The 13,112-nt window shown below is 50.3% G+C and overlaps 1 protein-coding gene across 3 annotated transcripts in view; it reads right to left on the minus strand.

Annotated features, from left to right (window-relative positions):
* The window catches only part of LOC137433876 (5'-AMP-activated protein kinase subunit gamma-2), a 216,020-nt gene that overhangs the window by 173,317 nt on the left and 29,591 nt on the right, over positions 1–13,112 (minus strand). The window lies entirely within an intron of this gene.

Raw genomic sequence — 13,112 nt, forward strand, 5'->3', positions numbered from 1 at the left:
GGATCGCTACGGCAGATCCAACGTCGAGGGTCACCAGTAAAGCGCGGCGTTACGCGCGCTGCTTGTGAGCAAGGAGGAAGCGGACAAGCGGTAACATATAAACGTCTTTAATGTAAGAGCACACTGTAACACTGTACTGTTCCGGGCTGGGCGCCCGGTGTATATCATGAGGCCACGCCTACCCCTGGTGCGTGGCCACCGCCCACTTGGTGCGCGGAATGATGTCACCACGCCAGTGGGCTTTTGTGTCCGCCACACACACACATATATAAACATACACACACATATATAAACATACACATGAAGGAACTGCGCTCCAACGCGAGTCGAAAGAATTGACGCGACCAAAGACGGAATTCGTCCGAGTTGCTTTATTGAAACAAAACAGCTCAGGTATTCTGACAAGCCCGTTTATCGGGCAGCAATATATATACACATTTATGTCGGGAAGTTTGCCCGGCAAAAGCTATACCGGGCATGCCCGGGTGTCAAGGGCGAGCCTTGGAAAGGCGAGTCTGGACCTGCCTGGGCGTGTTTGGCTGCGGCCTGGCAAGTCGAGGCTGGGCGTGCCCGGGCGCTCTGGGCGAGCCCTGGAAAGGCGATAGCGGGCATGCCCGGACGCTCTGGGCGAGCCCTGGAAAGGCGATAGCGGGCATGCCCGGACGCTCTGGGTGAGCCCGGGAAAGACGAGACCGGGCGTGCCCGGGAGGTTCGGGCGTGCCCGGGAACAGTGAGTCCGGGCATGCCCGGGAGAGGCGCGTCTGGCCGTGTTCTGGTCGGTGCAAGGCGATTGTGTGCATCCAGCGGTAACCGCTACACACGCCCCTCCAGAATCGACCTGCACCGGCAGGGTCAATTTAAGGGGGGTCCGGATGACTCGGCCGAAGCGACCCCTGGAGCGTCGTGGGGAGGGGTCCGACGTGGTGGTGGGTGGTCGAGCGGGGGGAACTGTGGATGGGGGGCGGCCTCGCCGTGGAGGAAGGGCCAACCGTGGTGGTCGGTCGACGTCCATGTGCGCCGGTTTGAGGCGGTCCACAGAAATCCGGTCCGGCCGGCCGCCGAAGTCGACGATGAAAGACTTGTCGCCCAGTCGCAGGACCCGGAAGGGCCCGTCGTACGGCGGCCGGAGTGGCCCCCGGTGCGCGTCATGACGCACAAAGACGTACTCCGCTGTGCGAAGCGCCGGGGGGACGTAGGACTGGGGGCCACCATGGCGGGACGTCGGCACGGGGGCAAATCGTCGGGCGGCCTCCTGGAGGTCCGAGCGCTGGCGAGCGGCGGACCAGGGACTGGTAGCGTCGGGCACGAATTCGCCCGGGACGCGGAGCGGCTGGCCGTAGACGAGCTCGGCGGCGGACGCCTGGAGGTCTTCCTTGGGGGCCGTGCGAAGGCCCAAAAGGACCCACGGCAGCCGGTCGACCCAACCGTCGTCCTGAAGGCCGGCCATGAGCGCGGCCTTCATGGAGCGGTGAAAACGCTCGCACAACCCATTGGCTTGGGGGTGGTAGGCCGTGGTGCGGTGCAGCGTGACCCCCAACGAACGGGCGACCGCGCCCCAAAGCTCAGACGTGAACTGTGGGCCGCGGTCGGACGAAATGTCCGCTGGTGCGCCGAAGCGCGCGACCCAGGTGGCGATGAACGCCTGCGCCACGTCGGCGGTGGTGGTGGAGGCGAGGGGCACGGCCTCCGGCCACGTGGTGGTCCTGTCCACCATGGTGAGCAGGTGGGTGAACCCCCGCGAGGGGGGCAGGGGACCCACCAGGTCCATGTGGACGTGGTCGAAACGCCGTTCAGGCACGGCGAAAGGTGCCAGCGGGGCCTGGGTGTGGCGGTGGACCTTGACCCGCTGGCAGGCCGTGCAGGCGTTGGCCCAGTCGCGGATGTTTCGTCGAAGGCCGTGCCAGACGAAACGCGGCGACACCAGCTTCTGAGAAGCTTTCCGGCCCGGGTGAGAAAGGCCGTGGATGGAGGCGAAGATGCGGCGCTGCCAGGAAACGGGCACGATGGGGCGAGGCTGGCCCTGGGAGACGTCGCAGAGCAGGACGGTGCCTGCGAAGGGAATGTCGGCCAGGCGGAGGCCCGTGTCCGCCGCACGGAGTGCCTGCACCGAGGCGTCGGTGGTCTGGTCGGCCGCCATGAGTGCGAAGTCCACGCCGAGGTGGACCGCGTTCGCGCTGGCCCGAGAAAGACAGTCGGCCACGGCGTTGTCTTTGCCGGCGACGTGCCGGATGTCCGTGGTGAACTCCGACACGGCGGAGAGGTGGCGCTGCTGGCGGGCCGACCACGGCTCCGTGACCTTAGCCATTGCGTAGACCAACGGCTTGTGGTCGACGAAAGCCGTGAACGGGCGGCCCTCCAGGAGGTGTCGGAAATGGCGAACGGCCAGGAATAGCCCGAGCAGCTCGCGGTCGAAAGTGCTGTAGTTTAACTCGTTCGGCCGGAGTTGCCGGCTGAAAAAAGCGAGTGGCTGCCAAACCCCGTCCACCCATTGCTCATGGACGGCGCCCACCGTGTAGTTGGAGGCGTCCGTAGTGAGGGCAATGGGCGCGTTGAGCACCGGGTGAGCCAGCAGCGTTGCGTCGGCGAGGGCCCGTTTGGCGCTGGCGAAGGCCGCGTCCATGGCCGCGGACCAAACAATGTCATGCTTGGCCGGCTTGCCCCGGAGGGCCTCGTAAAGGGGCCGCATGAGCTGAGCAGCGCGGGGCACGAATCGGTGATAAAAATTCACCATGCCGAGGAACTCTTGGAGGGCCTTGATGGAACGGGGACGCGGGAACGTGGTGATGGCCTCGACCTTGGTCGGCAGCGGCACGGCCCCGGTCTTGGTGATGCGGTGGCCCAAAAAGTCAACGGTCGTCGCACAGAAGTGGCATTTGACCGGGTTGACAATTAAGCCGTGCTCGCTGAGGCGACCGAACAGTGTTCGGAGGTGGAGGAGGTGCTCGGCGCGGGACGTGCTGGCGACGAGGATATCGTCCAGATAGACGAAAAGAAACGGCAGGTCGCGCAGCACGCCGTCCATCAAGCGCTGGAACGCCTGGGCCGCGTTCTTGAGGCCAAACGGCATCCGCAAAAATTCGAACAGGCCGAACGGCGTGATGAGGGCCGTCTTCGGGACGTCGGCCGCCCGGACAGGTACCTGGTGGTAGCCCCGTATCAGGTCAATTTTCGAAAAGATGACCCGTCCCGCCAAACGGGCGGAAAAGTCCTGAATATGCGGGATCGGGTACCTGTCGGGGGTGGTAGCGTCGTTGAGACGGCGGTAGTCGCCACACGGGCGCCATCCACCCCCCGGCTTTGGCACGATGTGCAGTGGCGAGGCCCACGCGCTATCGGAGCGCCGCACGATGCCGAGGTGCTCCAACGCGTCAAACTCGGCCTTCGCCACGGCGAGCTTGGCCGGGTCGAGGCGGCGGGCCCTGGCGTAGACCGGCGGGCCCGTAGTGGGTATGTGGTGCTCGATCCCGTGCCGCACCGCGACGGCCGAAAACGTCGGCCGCGTGAGGGCCGGGAATTCCACGAGCAGGCGAGCGAACTCGTTCGCTGCCGGGAGGGCGCACGCCAGTTCGGTCGGCGTGGAGCTGCTCATCGTGCACGCCAGGGAGCTGAAGGTCTCGGCGTTGACAAGGCGACGACGTTTGACATCGACCAGCAGCCCGTGCGCGCAGAGGAAGTCGGCGCCCAGCAAAGCCATGGGGAAGCAGGCGGTCACAAAAGTCCATTGAAAACGCTGGCTGCCGAAGCAGAGGGTGACGACGTGTGGGCCAAAAGTGCGTATGGCCAAGCCATTAGCAGCGACCAAAGAGGGGCCGCAAACGGCGTCCCGCCTGTCCTGCTCGGAGGCGGGTATGACGCTCAGTTGGGCGCCGGTGTCACACAGGAAACGCCGCCCAGACGCTTTGTCCCGAATAAACAGCAAGTTGCCCGAGTGGCCGGCGCTCATGGCTGGGAATGAACGCCGGCCCGGCCGTTTCCCGACCTGCCGAAAGTGCACGGGGGCCGGCACGTCCGAGCCTTGTGTCCGAACCTGGCGTGGTAATAACACCATGCCCGGTCAGGTGGAGGCCCCGGCCGTCGTGTCGGAAGCGGGCGGTACGGCGTGGCGGCCGCCAGTTGCACCGGCAGTTCGGCCTCCAACCGCGCAGGGCGCTCGGGCATCGTGGGCGTCGCCTCGGACGGCGGCGGGCTCCAGGTAACCGCGCCGATGTGCTGACCCGCCGAGGAGATCTTATCGGCTTCCCTGGCGAGGGCGCGGGAATCCGTGATCAACGTGCCAGCCAGGGCGAGGCGTACCGGGTGAGGCAGCTGGTGAAGGAACAGCTCGCGGAACAGAAAATCCGGAGAGTGCTCACCGAGCAACGAGAGCATATAGTCCATGCGCTCGGACGGGCGCATGTCGCCGAGCTCGGGCAGAGCGAGCAGGCGCCGTGCGCGTGCTGCCGGTGAGAGGGCGAAAGCGTCGAGGAGGAGTGTCTTCAGTGCATCGTATTTGTCAGCAGCCGGCGGGTGCTCGAGGAGGCTCAAGGCGCGGGCCGCGGTGGCGGAACCGAGCGCTGCCACAACATGGTGGAACCGGGTGTCGTCCACGGTGATGCCTCGCAGGGCGAACTGAGAGTCCGCCTGAGCGAACCAAACAGCCGCGTGAGCCTCCCAGAAGGTAGGCAGTTTAAGCGTCACTGCCGTATCCATGTCGGTAGGTCACCAATGAAGGAACTGCGCTCCAACGCGAGTCGAAAGAATTGACGCGACCAAAGACGGAATTCGTCCGAGTTGCTTTATTGAAACAAAACAGCTCAAGTATTCTGACAAGCCCGTTTATCGGGCAGCAATATATATACACATTTATGTCTGGAAGTTTACCCGGCAAAAGCTATACCGGGCATGCCCGGGTGTCAAGGGCGAGCCTTGGAAAGGCGAGTCTGGACCTGCCCGGGCGTGTTTGGCTGCGGCCTGGCAAGTCGAGGCTGGGCGTGCCCGGGCGCTCTGGACGAGCACTGGAAAGGCGAGAGCGGGCATGCCCGGACGCTCTGGGCGAGCCCTGGAAAGGCGATAGCGGGCATGCACGGACGCTCTGGGCGAGCCCTGGAAAGGCGATAGCGGGCATGCCCGGACGCTCTGGGCGAGCCCGGGAAAGACGAGACCGGGCATGCCCGGGAGGTTCGGGCGTGCCCAGGAACAGTGAGTCCGGGCATGCCCAGGAAGAGGCGCGTCTGGCCGTGTTCTGGCCTGTGCAAGGCGATTGTGTGCATCCAGCGGTAACCGCTACACACGCCCCTCCAGAATCGACCTGCACCAGCAGGGTCAATTTAAGGGGGGTCCGGATGACCCGGATATATATATATTAGCCTGAGGAGCGGGCTTATTTTAGCTGAGGATAATGACTGCACCTGAGTTGTTGTGTTGTGTTGTGTTGTTGTGTTGTATTGTGTGTTAAATACTTTATTACTTCACCACCAAGTAATTCAAAACACATAACCACCACGAAACACGAAATTAAAAACAACTCACAGCCATGAAATTAAAAACACCTCAGCCACGAAATTAAAAACACCTCACAGCCACAAAACACGTAATAAAAACACCTCACAGCCACGAAATTAAAAACACCTCACAGCCACAAAATACGTAATAAAAACACCTCACAGCCACGAAATTAAAAACACCTCACAACCACAAAACACGTAATAAAAACACCTCACAGCCACAAAATTAAAAACACCTCACAGCCACAAAACACGTAATAAAAACACCTCACAGCCACGAAATTAAAAACACCTCAGCCACGAAATTAAAAACACCTCACAGCCACAAAACACGTAATAAAAACACCTCACACCCACAAAATTAAAAACACCTCACAGCCACAAAACATGCAATAAAAACAACTCACAGCCACGAAATTAAAAACACCTCACAGCCACAAAACACGTAATAAAAACACCTCACAGCCACGAAATTAAAAACACCTCACAACCACAAAACACGTAATAAAAACACCTCACAGCCACAAAATTAAAAACACCTCACAGCCACAAAACACGTAATAAAAACACCTCACAGCCACGAAATTAAAAACACCTCACAGCCACAAAACATGCAATAAAAACAACTCACAGCCACGAAATTAAATACACCTCACAGCCACGAAATTAAAAACACCTCACAGCCACAAAACACGTAATAAAAACACCCCACAGCCACGAAATTAAAAACACCTCACAGCCACAAAACACGTAATAAAAACAACTCACAGCCACGAAATTAAAAACACCTCACAGCCACAAAACACGGAATAAAAACACCTCACAGCCACGAAATTAAAAACACCTCACAGCCACAAAACACGTAATAAAAACACCTCAGGCACGAAATTAAAAACACCTCACAGCCACAAAACACGTAATAAAAACAACTCACAGCCACGAAATTAAAAACACCTCAGCCACGAAATTAAAAACACCTCACAGCCACAAAACACGTAATAAAAACACCTCACAGCCACAAAATTAAAAACAAATCACAGCCACGAAATTAAAAACACCTCAGCCACGAAATTAAAAACACCTCACAGCCACAAAACACGTAATAAAAACACCTCACAGCCACGAAATTATAAACACCTCACAGCCACAAAACACGTAATAAAAACACCTCACAGCCACGAAATTAAAAATACCTCACAGCCACAAAACACGTTATAAAAACACCTCACAGCCACGAAATTAAAAACAAATCACAGCCACGAAATTAAAAACACCTCAGCCACGAAATTAAAAATACCTCACAGCCACAAAACACGTAATAAAAACAACTCACAGCCACGAAATTAAAAACACCTCAGCCACGAAATTAAAAACACCTCACAGCCACAAAACACGTAATAAAAACACCTCACAGCCATGAAATTATAAACACCTCACAGCCACAAAACACGTAATAAAAACAACTCACAGCCACGAAATTAAAAACACCTCAGCCACGAAATTAAAAACACCTCACAGCCACAAAACACGTAATAAAAACAACTCACAGCCACGAAATTATAAACACCTCACAGCCACAAAACACGTAATAAAAACACCTCACAGCCACGAAATTAAAAACAACTCACAGCCACGAAATTATAAACACCTCACAGCCACAAAACACATAATAAAAACACCTCACAGCCACGAAATTAAAAACAAATCACAGCCACGAAATTAAAAACACCTCAGCCACGAAATTAAAAATACCTCACAGCCACAAAACACATAATAAAAACAACTCACAGCCACGAATTTAAAAACACCTCACAGCCACGAAATTAAAAACACCTCACAGCCACAAAACACGTAATAAAAACACCTCACAGCCACGAAATTAAAAACACCTCACAGCCACAAAACACGGAATAAAAACACCTCACAGCCACGAAATTAAAAACACCTCACAGCCACAAAACACGTAATAAAAACACCTCAGCCACGAAATTAAAAACACCTCACAGCCACAAAACACATAATAAAAACAACTCGACAGCCACGAAATTAAAAACACCTCAGCCACGAAATTAAAAACACCTCACAGCCACAAAACACGTCATAAAAACACCTTACAGCCACGAAATTAAAACACCTCACAGCCACAAAACACGTAATAAAAACACCTCACAGCCACGAAATTAAAAACACCTCACAGCCACAAAACACGTAATAAAAACACCTCACAGCCACAAAACACGTAATAAAAACACCTCAGCCACGAAATTAAAAACACCTCACAGCCACAAAACACGTAATAAAAACACCTCAGCCACGAAATTAAAAACACCTCACAGCCACAAAACACGTAATAAAAACAACTCACAGCCACCAAATTATAAACACCTCACAGCTACGAAATTAAAAACACCTCAGCCACGAAATTAAAAACACCTCACAGCCACAAAACACGTAATAAAAACACCTCAGCCACGAAATTCAAAACACCTCACAGCCACAAAACACGTAATAAAAACACCTCACAGCCACCAAATTAAAAACACCTCACAGCCACAAAACACGTAATAAAAACACCTCACAGCCACCAAATTAAAAACACCTCACAGCCACAAAACACGTAATAAAAACACCCCAGCCACGAAATTAAAAACACCTCACAGCCACAAAACACGTAATAAAAATACTTCACAGCCACCAAATTAAAAACACCTCACAGCCACTAAATTAAAAACACCTCACAGCCACAAAATTAAAAACACCTCACAACCACGAAATTTACAACACCTCACAGCCACCAAATTAAAAACACCTCACAGCCACGAAATTAAAAACACCTCACAGCCACGAAATAAAAACACCTCACAGCCACGAAATTAAAAACACCTCACAGCCACGAAATTAAAAACACCTCACAGCCACGAAATTCAAAACACCTCACAGCCATGAAATTAAAAACACCTCACAGCCACCAAATTAAAAACACCTCACAGCCACGAAATTAAAAACACCTCACAGCCACAAAATTAAAAACACCTCACAGCCACGAAATTAAAAACACCTCACAGCCACCAAATTAAAAACACCTCACAGCCACGAAATTAAAAACACCTCAGCCACGAAATTAAAAACACCTCACAGCCACGAAATTAAAAACACCTCACAGCCACGAAATTAAAAACACCTCACAGCCACGAAATTAAAAACACCTCACAGCCACGAAATAAAAACACCTCACAGCCACGAAATTAAAAACACCTCACAGCCACGAAATTAAAAACACATCACAGCCACGAAATTAAAAACACCTCACAGCCACGAAATAAAAAACACCTCACAGCCACGAAATTAAAAACACCTCGCAGCCACGAAATTAAAAACACATCACAGCCACGAAATTAAAAACACCTCACAGCCACGAAATAAAAAACACCTCACAGCCATGAAATTAAAAACACCTCACAGCCACGAAATTAAAAACACATCACAGCCGCGAAATTAAAAACACCTCACAGCCACGAAATAAAAAACATCACAGCCACGAAATTAAAAACACTTCACAGCCACGAAATTAAAAACACCTCACAGCCATGAAATTAAAAACACCTCACAGCCACGAAATTAAAAACACATCACAGCCATGAAATTAAAAACACCTCACAGCCACGAAATTAAAAACACCTCACAGCCACGAAATTAAAAACACATCACAGCCACGAAATTAAAAACACCTCACAGCCACGAAATTAAAAACACATCACAGCCACGAAATTAAAAACACATCACAGCCACAAAATTAAAAACACATCACAGCCACGAAATTAAAAACACCTCACAGCCACGAAATTAAAAACACCTCACAGCCACGAAATTAAAAACACCTCACAGCCACGAAATTAAAAACACCTCACAGCCACGAAATTAAAAACACCTCACAGCCATGAAATTAAAAACACCTCACAGCCACGAAATTAAAAACACCTCACAGCCACGAAATTAAAAACACCTCACAGCCACGAAATTAAAAACACCTCACAGCCACGAAATTAAAAACACATCACAGCCACGAAATTAAAAACACCTCACAGCCACTAAATTAAAAACACATCACAGCCACGAAATTAAAAACACATCACAGCCACAAAATTAAAAACACATCACAGCCACGAAATTAAAAACACCTCACAGCCAGGAAATTAAAAACACCTCACAGCCACGAAATTAAAAACACCTCACAGCCACGAAATTAAAAACACCTCACAGCCACGAAATTAAAAACACCTCACAGCCACGAAATTAAAAACACCTCACAGCCACGAAATTAAAAACACCTCACAGCCACGAAATTAAAAACACATCACAGCCACGAAATTAAAAACACATCACAGCCGCGAAATTAAAAACACCTCACAGCCACGAAATAAAAAACACATCACAGCCACGAAATTAAAAACACATCACAGCCACGAAATTAAAAACACCTCACAGCCACGAAATTAAAAACACATCACAGCCACGAAATTAAAAACACATCACAGCCACGAAATAAAAAACACATCACAGCCACGAAATTAAAAACACCTCACAGCCACGAAATTAAAAACACCTCACAGCCACGAAATATTAATGATTTTATTTACCATCGAGTGATCGGATAAAAACGAGAAAAGCACAATATTTCAAAAGATGGACATATTATGCCAAAACTTGGTGGATGAGTTGTTTCGATGACAAGCACAAGCCGATTCGATTTTGGTTCAGGTCCGATTCCAGATCCGACCTATCAATGGGATAAAAAATGTAAAATGTTCAGCCTGGCGGAGGTATGTGTCCTCTACCGAATGCCGTTCTAGTTTTCAAACGATTCATTTGCAAGTTTTTTTTTTACTGCAAAGTGCAGTTCATTGTTCCCTTTCAACTTGTCACAATTATGTTATACTTTTATCATATATAAAGCTATTTATAACTACTAACTGACATATTAATGTTTGGTATTTTCTGGGTGTCGTAAAAAGCTGAAATTTGGCGTGCCGACAGACATCGAAGCTGGTACACCGGACAAAATCCCACAACCCCGGTAAGCATCCGTCAATGAAAATTCACGTAAAAGACCATAAATGCATACATAAACTAGAGCAATGTGACTGTGTCGCCAATATGCCTCCACATAGTCCCACAATGGGTAGATGCCCTCATTCGTTCACTGTCCTAAAAATAAACAAGTTTGATTTAAATCCTTTCAACTGTTTTCAAGTATTACATTTTCACCAGCCATGACAGGTTTCACATCGATCGGTGAAGCGGTTTCAGAGAAGGGATTTTTTGAATTATCTGCTATTATCTGCTAATATCTGCTATTAGCCGGGGCGCAGCTAATATGGCTGCCACACCATGTGACATATGACCTTATAAATGTACACTCTCCATATGTATGGGCAGGGGATCACGTTTGTGAAGTTTCGTGTTGATCGGATAAGGTTCGTTTTTCTATCCAAGATGGCCGCCAAACCACATGACATACGACAACATGACATATATGCAACAATGGCGTTAGATGATATTTGTAAAATTTCGCATCGATAAGGTAAGCGTTTTCAGAGAGATAATTATTTAAAATTTTCCTTCAATCCAGCATGGCTGTCACACCATGTGACCAATGATGTTTTCGTGATCATCTTTTAATCGCCATGCCTAGTCAATGACACATGTAAAGTTTCAAGTAAATCGATTTGGTGGTTTGGGAGAAGGTGTTTTTTTGAAAGGTTTTAGGTTAAATCCAATATGGCTGTGAAACCATGTGACCTAACATGGCATAAATTAAATATTTCAAGGCAAATGGGTCATAGATCATGTGCATGCAATTTCCGATTTTTAGGATAAGGAATTCGATTAAAACATTTTTGGCTGGTATACCACTTCGCCTATGATGTCATTATCATGCTTTTGTTCCGCATTGAGGGTACGTGACAATGTGCCAGGTTTCAAATTTTTCCATCAGCAGTTTCCGAGAATTTTTTTTTCTTATTTGCTTTAAATCCAAGATGGCTGCCATACCACGTGACCTATGACATCACAATTATCATAAAAACATTCTGCATGGGCGTCACTCCTACCCTGAAAGTTTTGTCTCAATCGGACATATGGTTGCTGAGAAAAACGAGGTTTAGCCCGAATCCCCTCCCCCTCCCCTCCCCTTCCCCCTCCCCCGCCCCTCCCCCTCCCCTCCCCCTACCCCCTCCCCTCCCCCCTCCACCCTCCCCCTCCCCTCCCCCCCTCACCTCCCCTCCCCCTCCCCCCCCCCTTCCCACGCCTCCTCCCCCCAAGCCCTCTCCCTTCCACACATCTCCCTGCTCTCAAATGTTGTGTTTGTGTGCTTCCCCTTCTCTCCCCATCTTGTTTTCCGCTCACTCTTTTTGTGTGTTTTGTTTGTCTGGTTGATTTGTTTGTGAAGTAAATGTTAGCTCTTTCACGAGCCTCGTTTCAGTATCCAAAAAAAAAAAAAAAAAAAAATGGACGGACGGACAACCCAAAAACATAATGCCTCCGGCGACCTTCGGGACGGAGGCATAAAAAGCCTCAATCGATATCTATCATTTGAAAATTGTAATTTCTATAACTGTAAACTGTGGAATAAAAATCTCAATGAAAATTTACGTAAAAACAATAAATGCATCCGTAAAAAAATAATCAATATCTAGCCGCAAGTCAGTGATGCCTGCCTATAATCATAAAGCTTCTATTTATTATGTACCTATGTACGAAACATGCTTTGTTATTGCTCCCACAGTGTGTAAGCATACCCTACTATATATACACACGGTGTTTCAAAAAGATTGATACAACTTTGACTTCTTGCCATTTCTTTGTTTTTTGACCTATACCGTTCTCCTTTTCAGGATTTGGTGGTATTGTCGTTGTATTCGTTCCTTGAGATTTCTAGCTCCGTAGCTCAACTATGCCCTTGACAGTGGAGCAGAAGACAAAAGTGGTGGCTCTGTGGTATGAGACTAAATCAACAACCACAACAACATTTTCTGGGGGGAGAACCACCTGAGGAGATCACCGAGAGGTACCTGAAAGGGCCTAAGGTCACATGCTTCTGTGCCTTCAATGCCAGATGGGGAATGCTAGAGCCTTACTTGTTTGAGAATGACAACAGCAGGACGGTGACGATCAAAGGTGAGCGCTACCGGGCCGTGCTCCAGAAGTTCCAAAATGATCTAGCCCAAATGGTCACCCCAAACCAGCTCAGCATGACCTGGTGTATTCAGGATGGTGCACCCCCGCACACAGCTGGTGACACCATCACTTTCCTGCAGCAGCTCTTCAGAAACCGCCTCGTTGCACTGGGCACCCCATAGCCCCGAATTGAACCCTCTGGACTACTGGTTCTGGGGGGCTGCCAAGGGTTCTGTCTCCGTCAACTGCCCTGCCACACGAGATGATCTGAAGCAGGAGGTGTCAGAATACCTCCATACAGTGCCACATAAGACCTACAGGAAAGTTGGACAGAACTTGGGAGTCAGGATCAATGCCTGTCTGAACATGTTTGAAATGTGCGGAGGGGCACACATCGAGAACGTCAATTACAAGGATTTTGCGTAAATGCCAATTTCAGACCTTGGGCTCTCA

The sequence above is a fragment of the Myxine glutinosa genome, chromosome 10 (genome assembly GCF_964187855.1).
Source record: "Myxine glutinosa chromosome 10, kmMyxGlut1.1, whole genome shotgun sequence".
NCBI classification, from domain to species: domain Eukaryota; kingdom Metazoa; phylum Chordata; class Myxini; order Myxiniformes; family Myxinidae; genus Myxine; species Myxine glutinosa.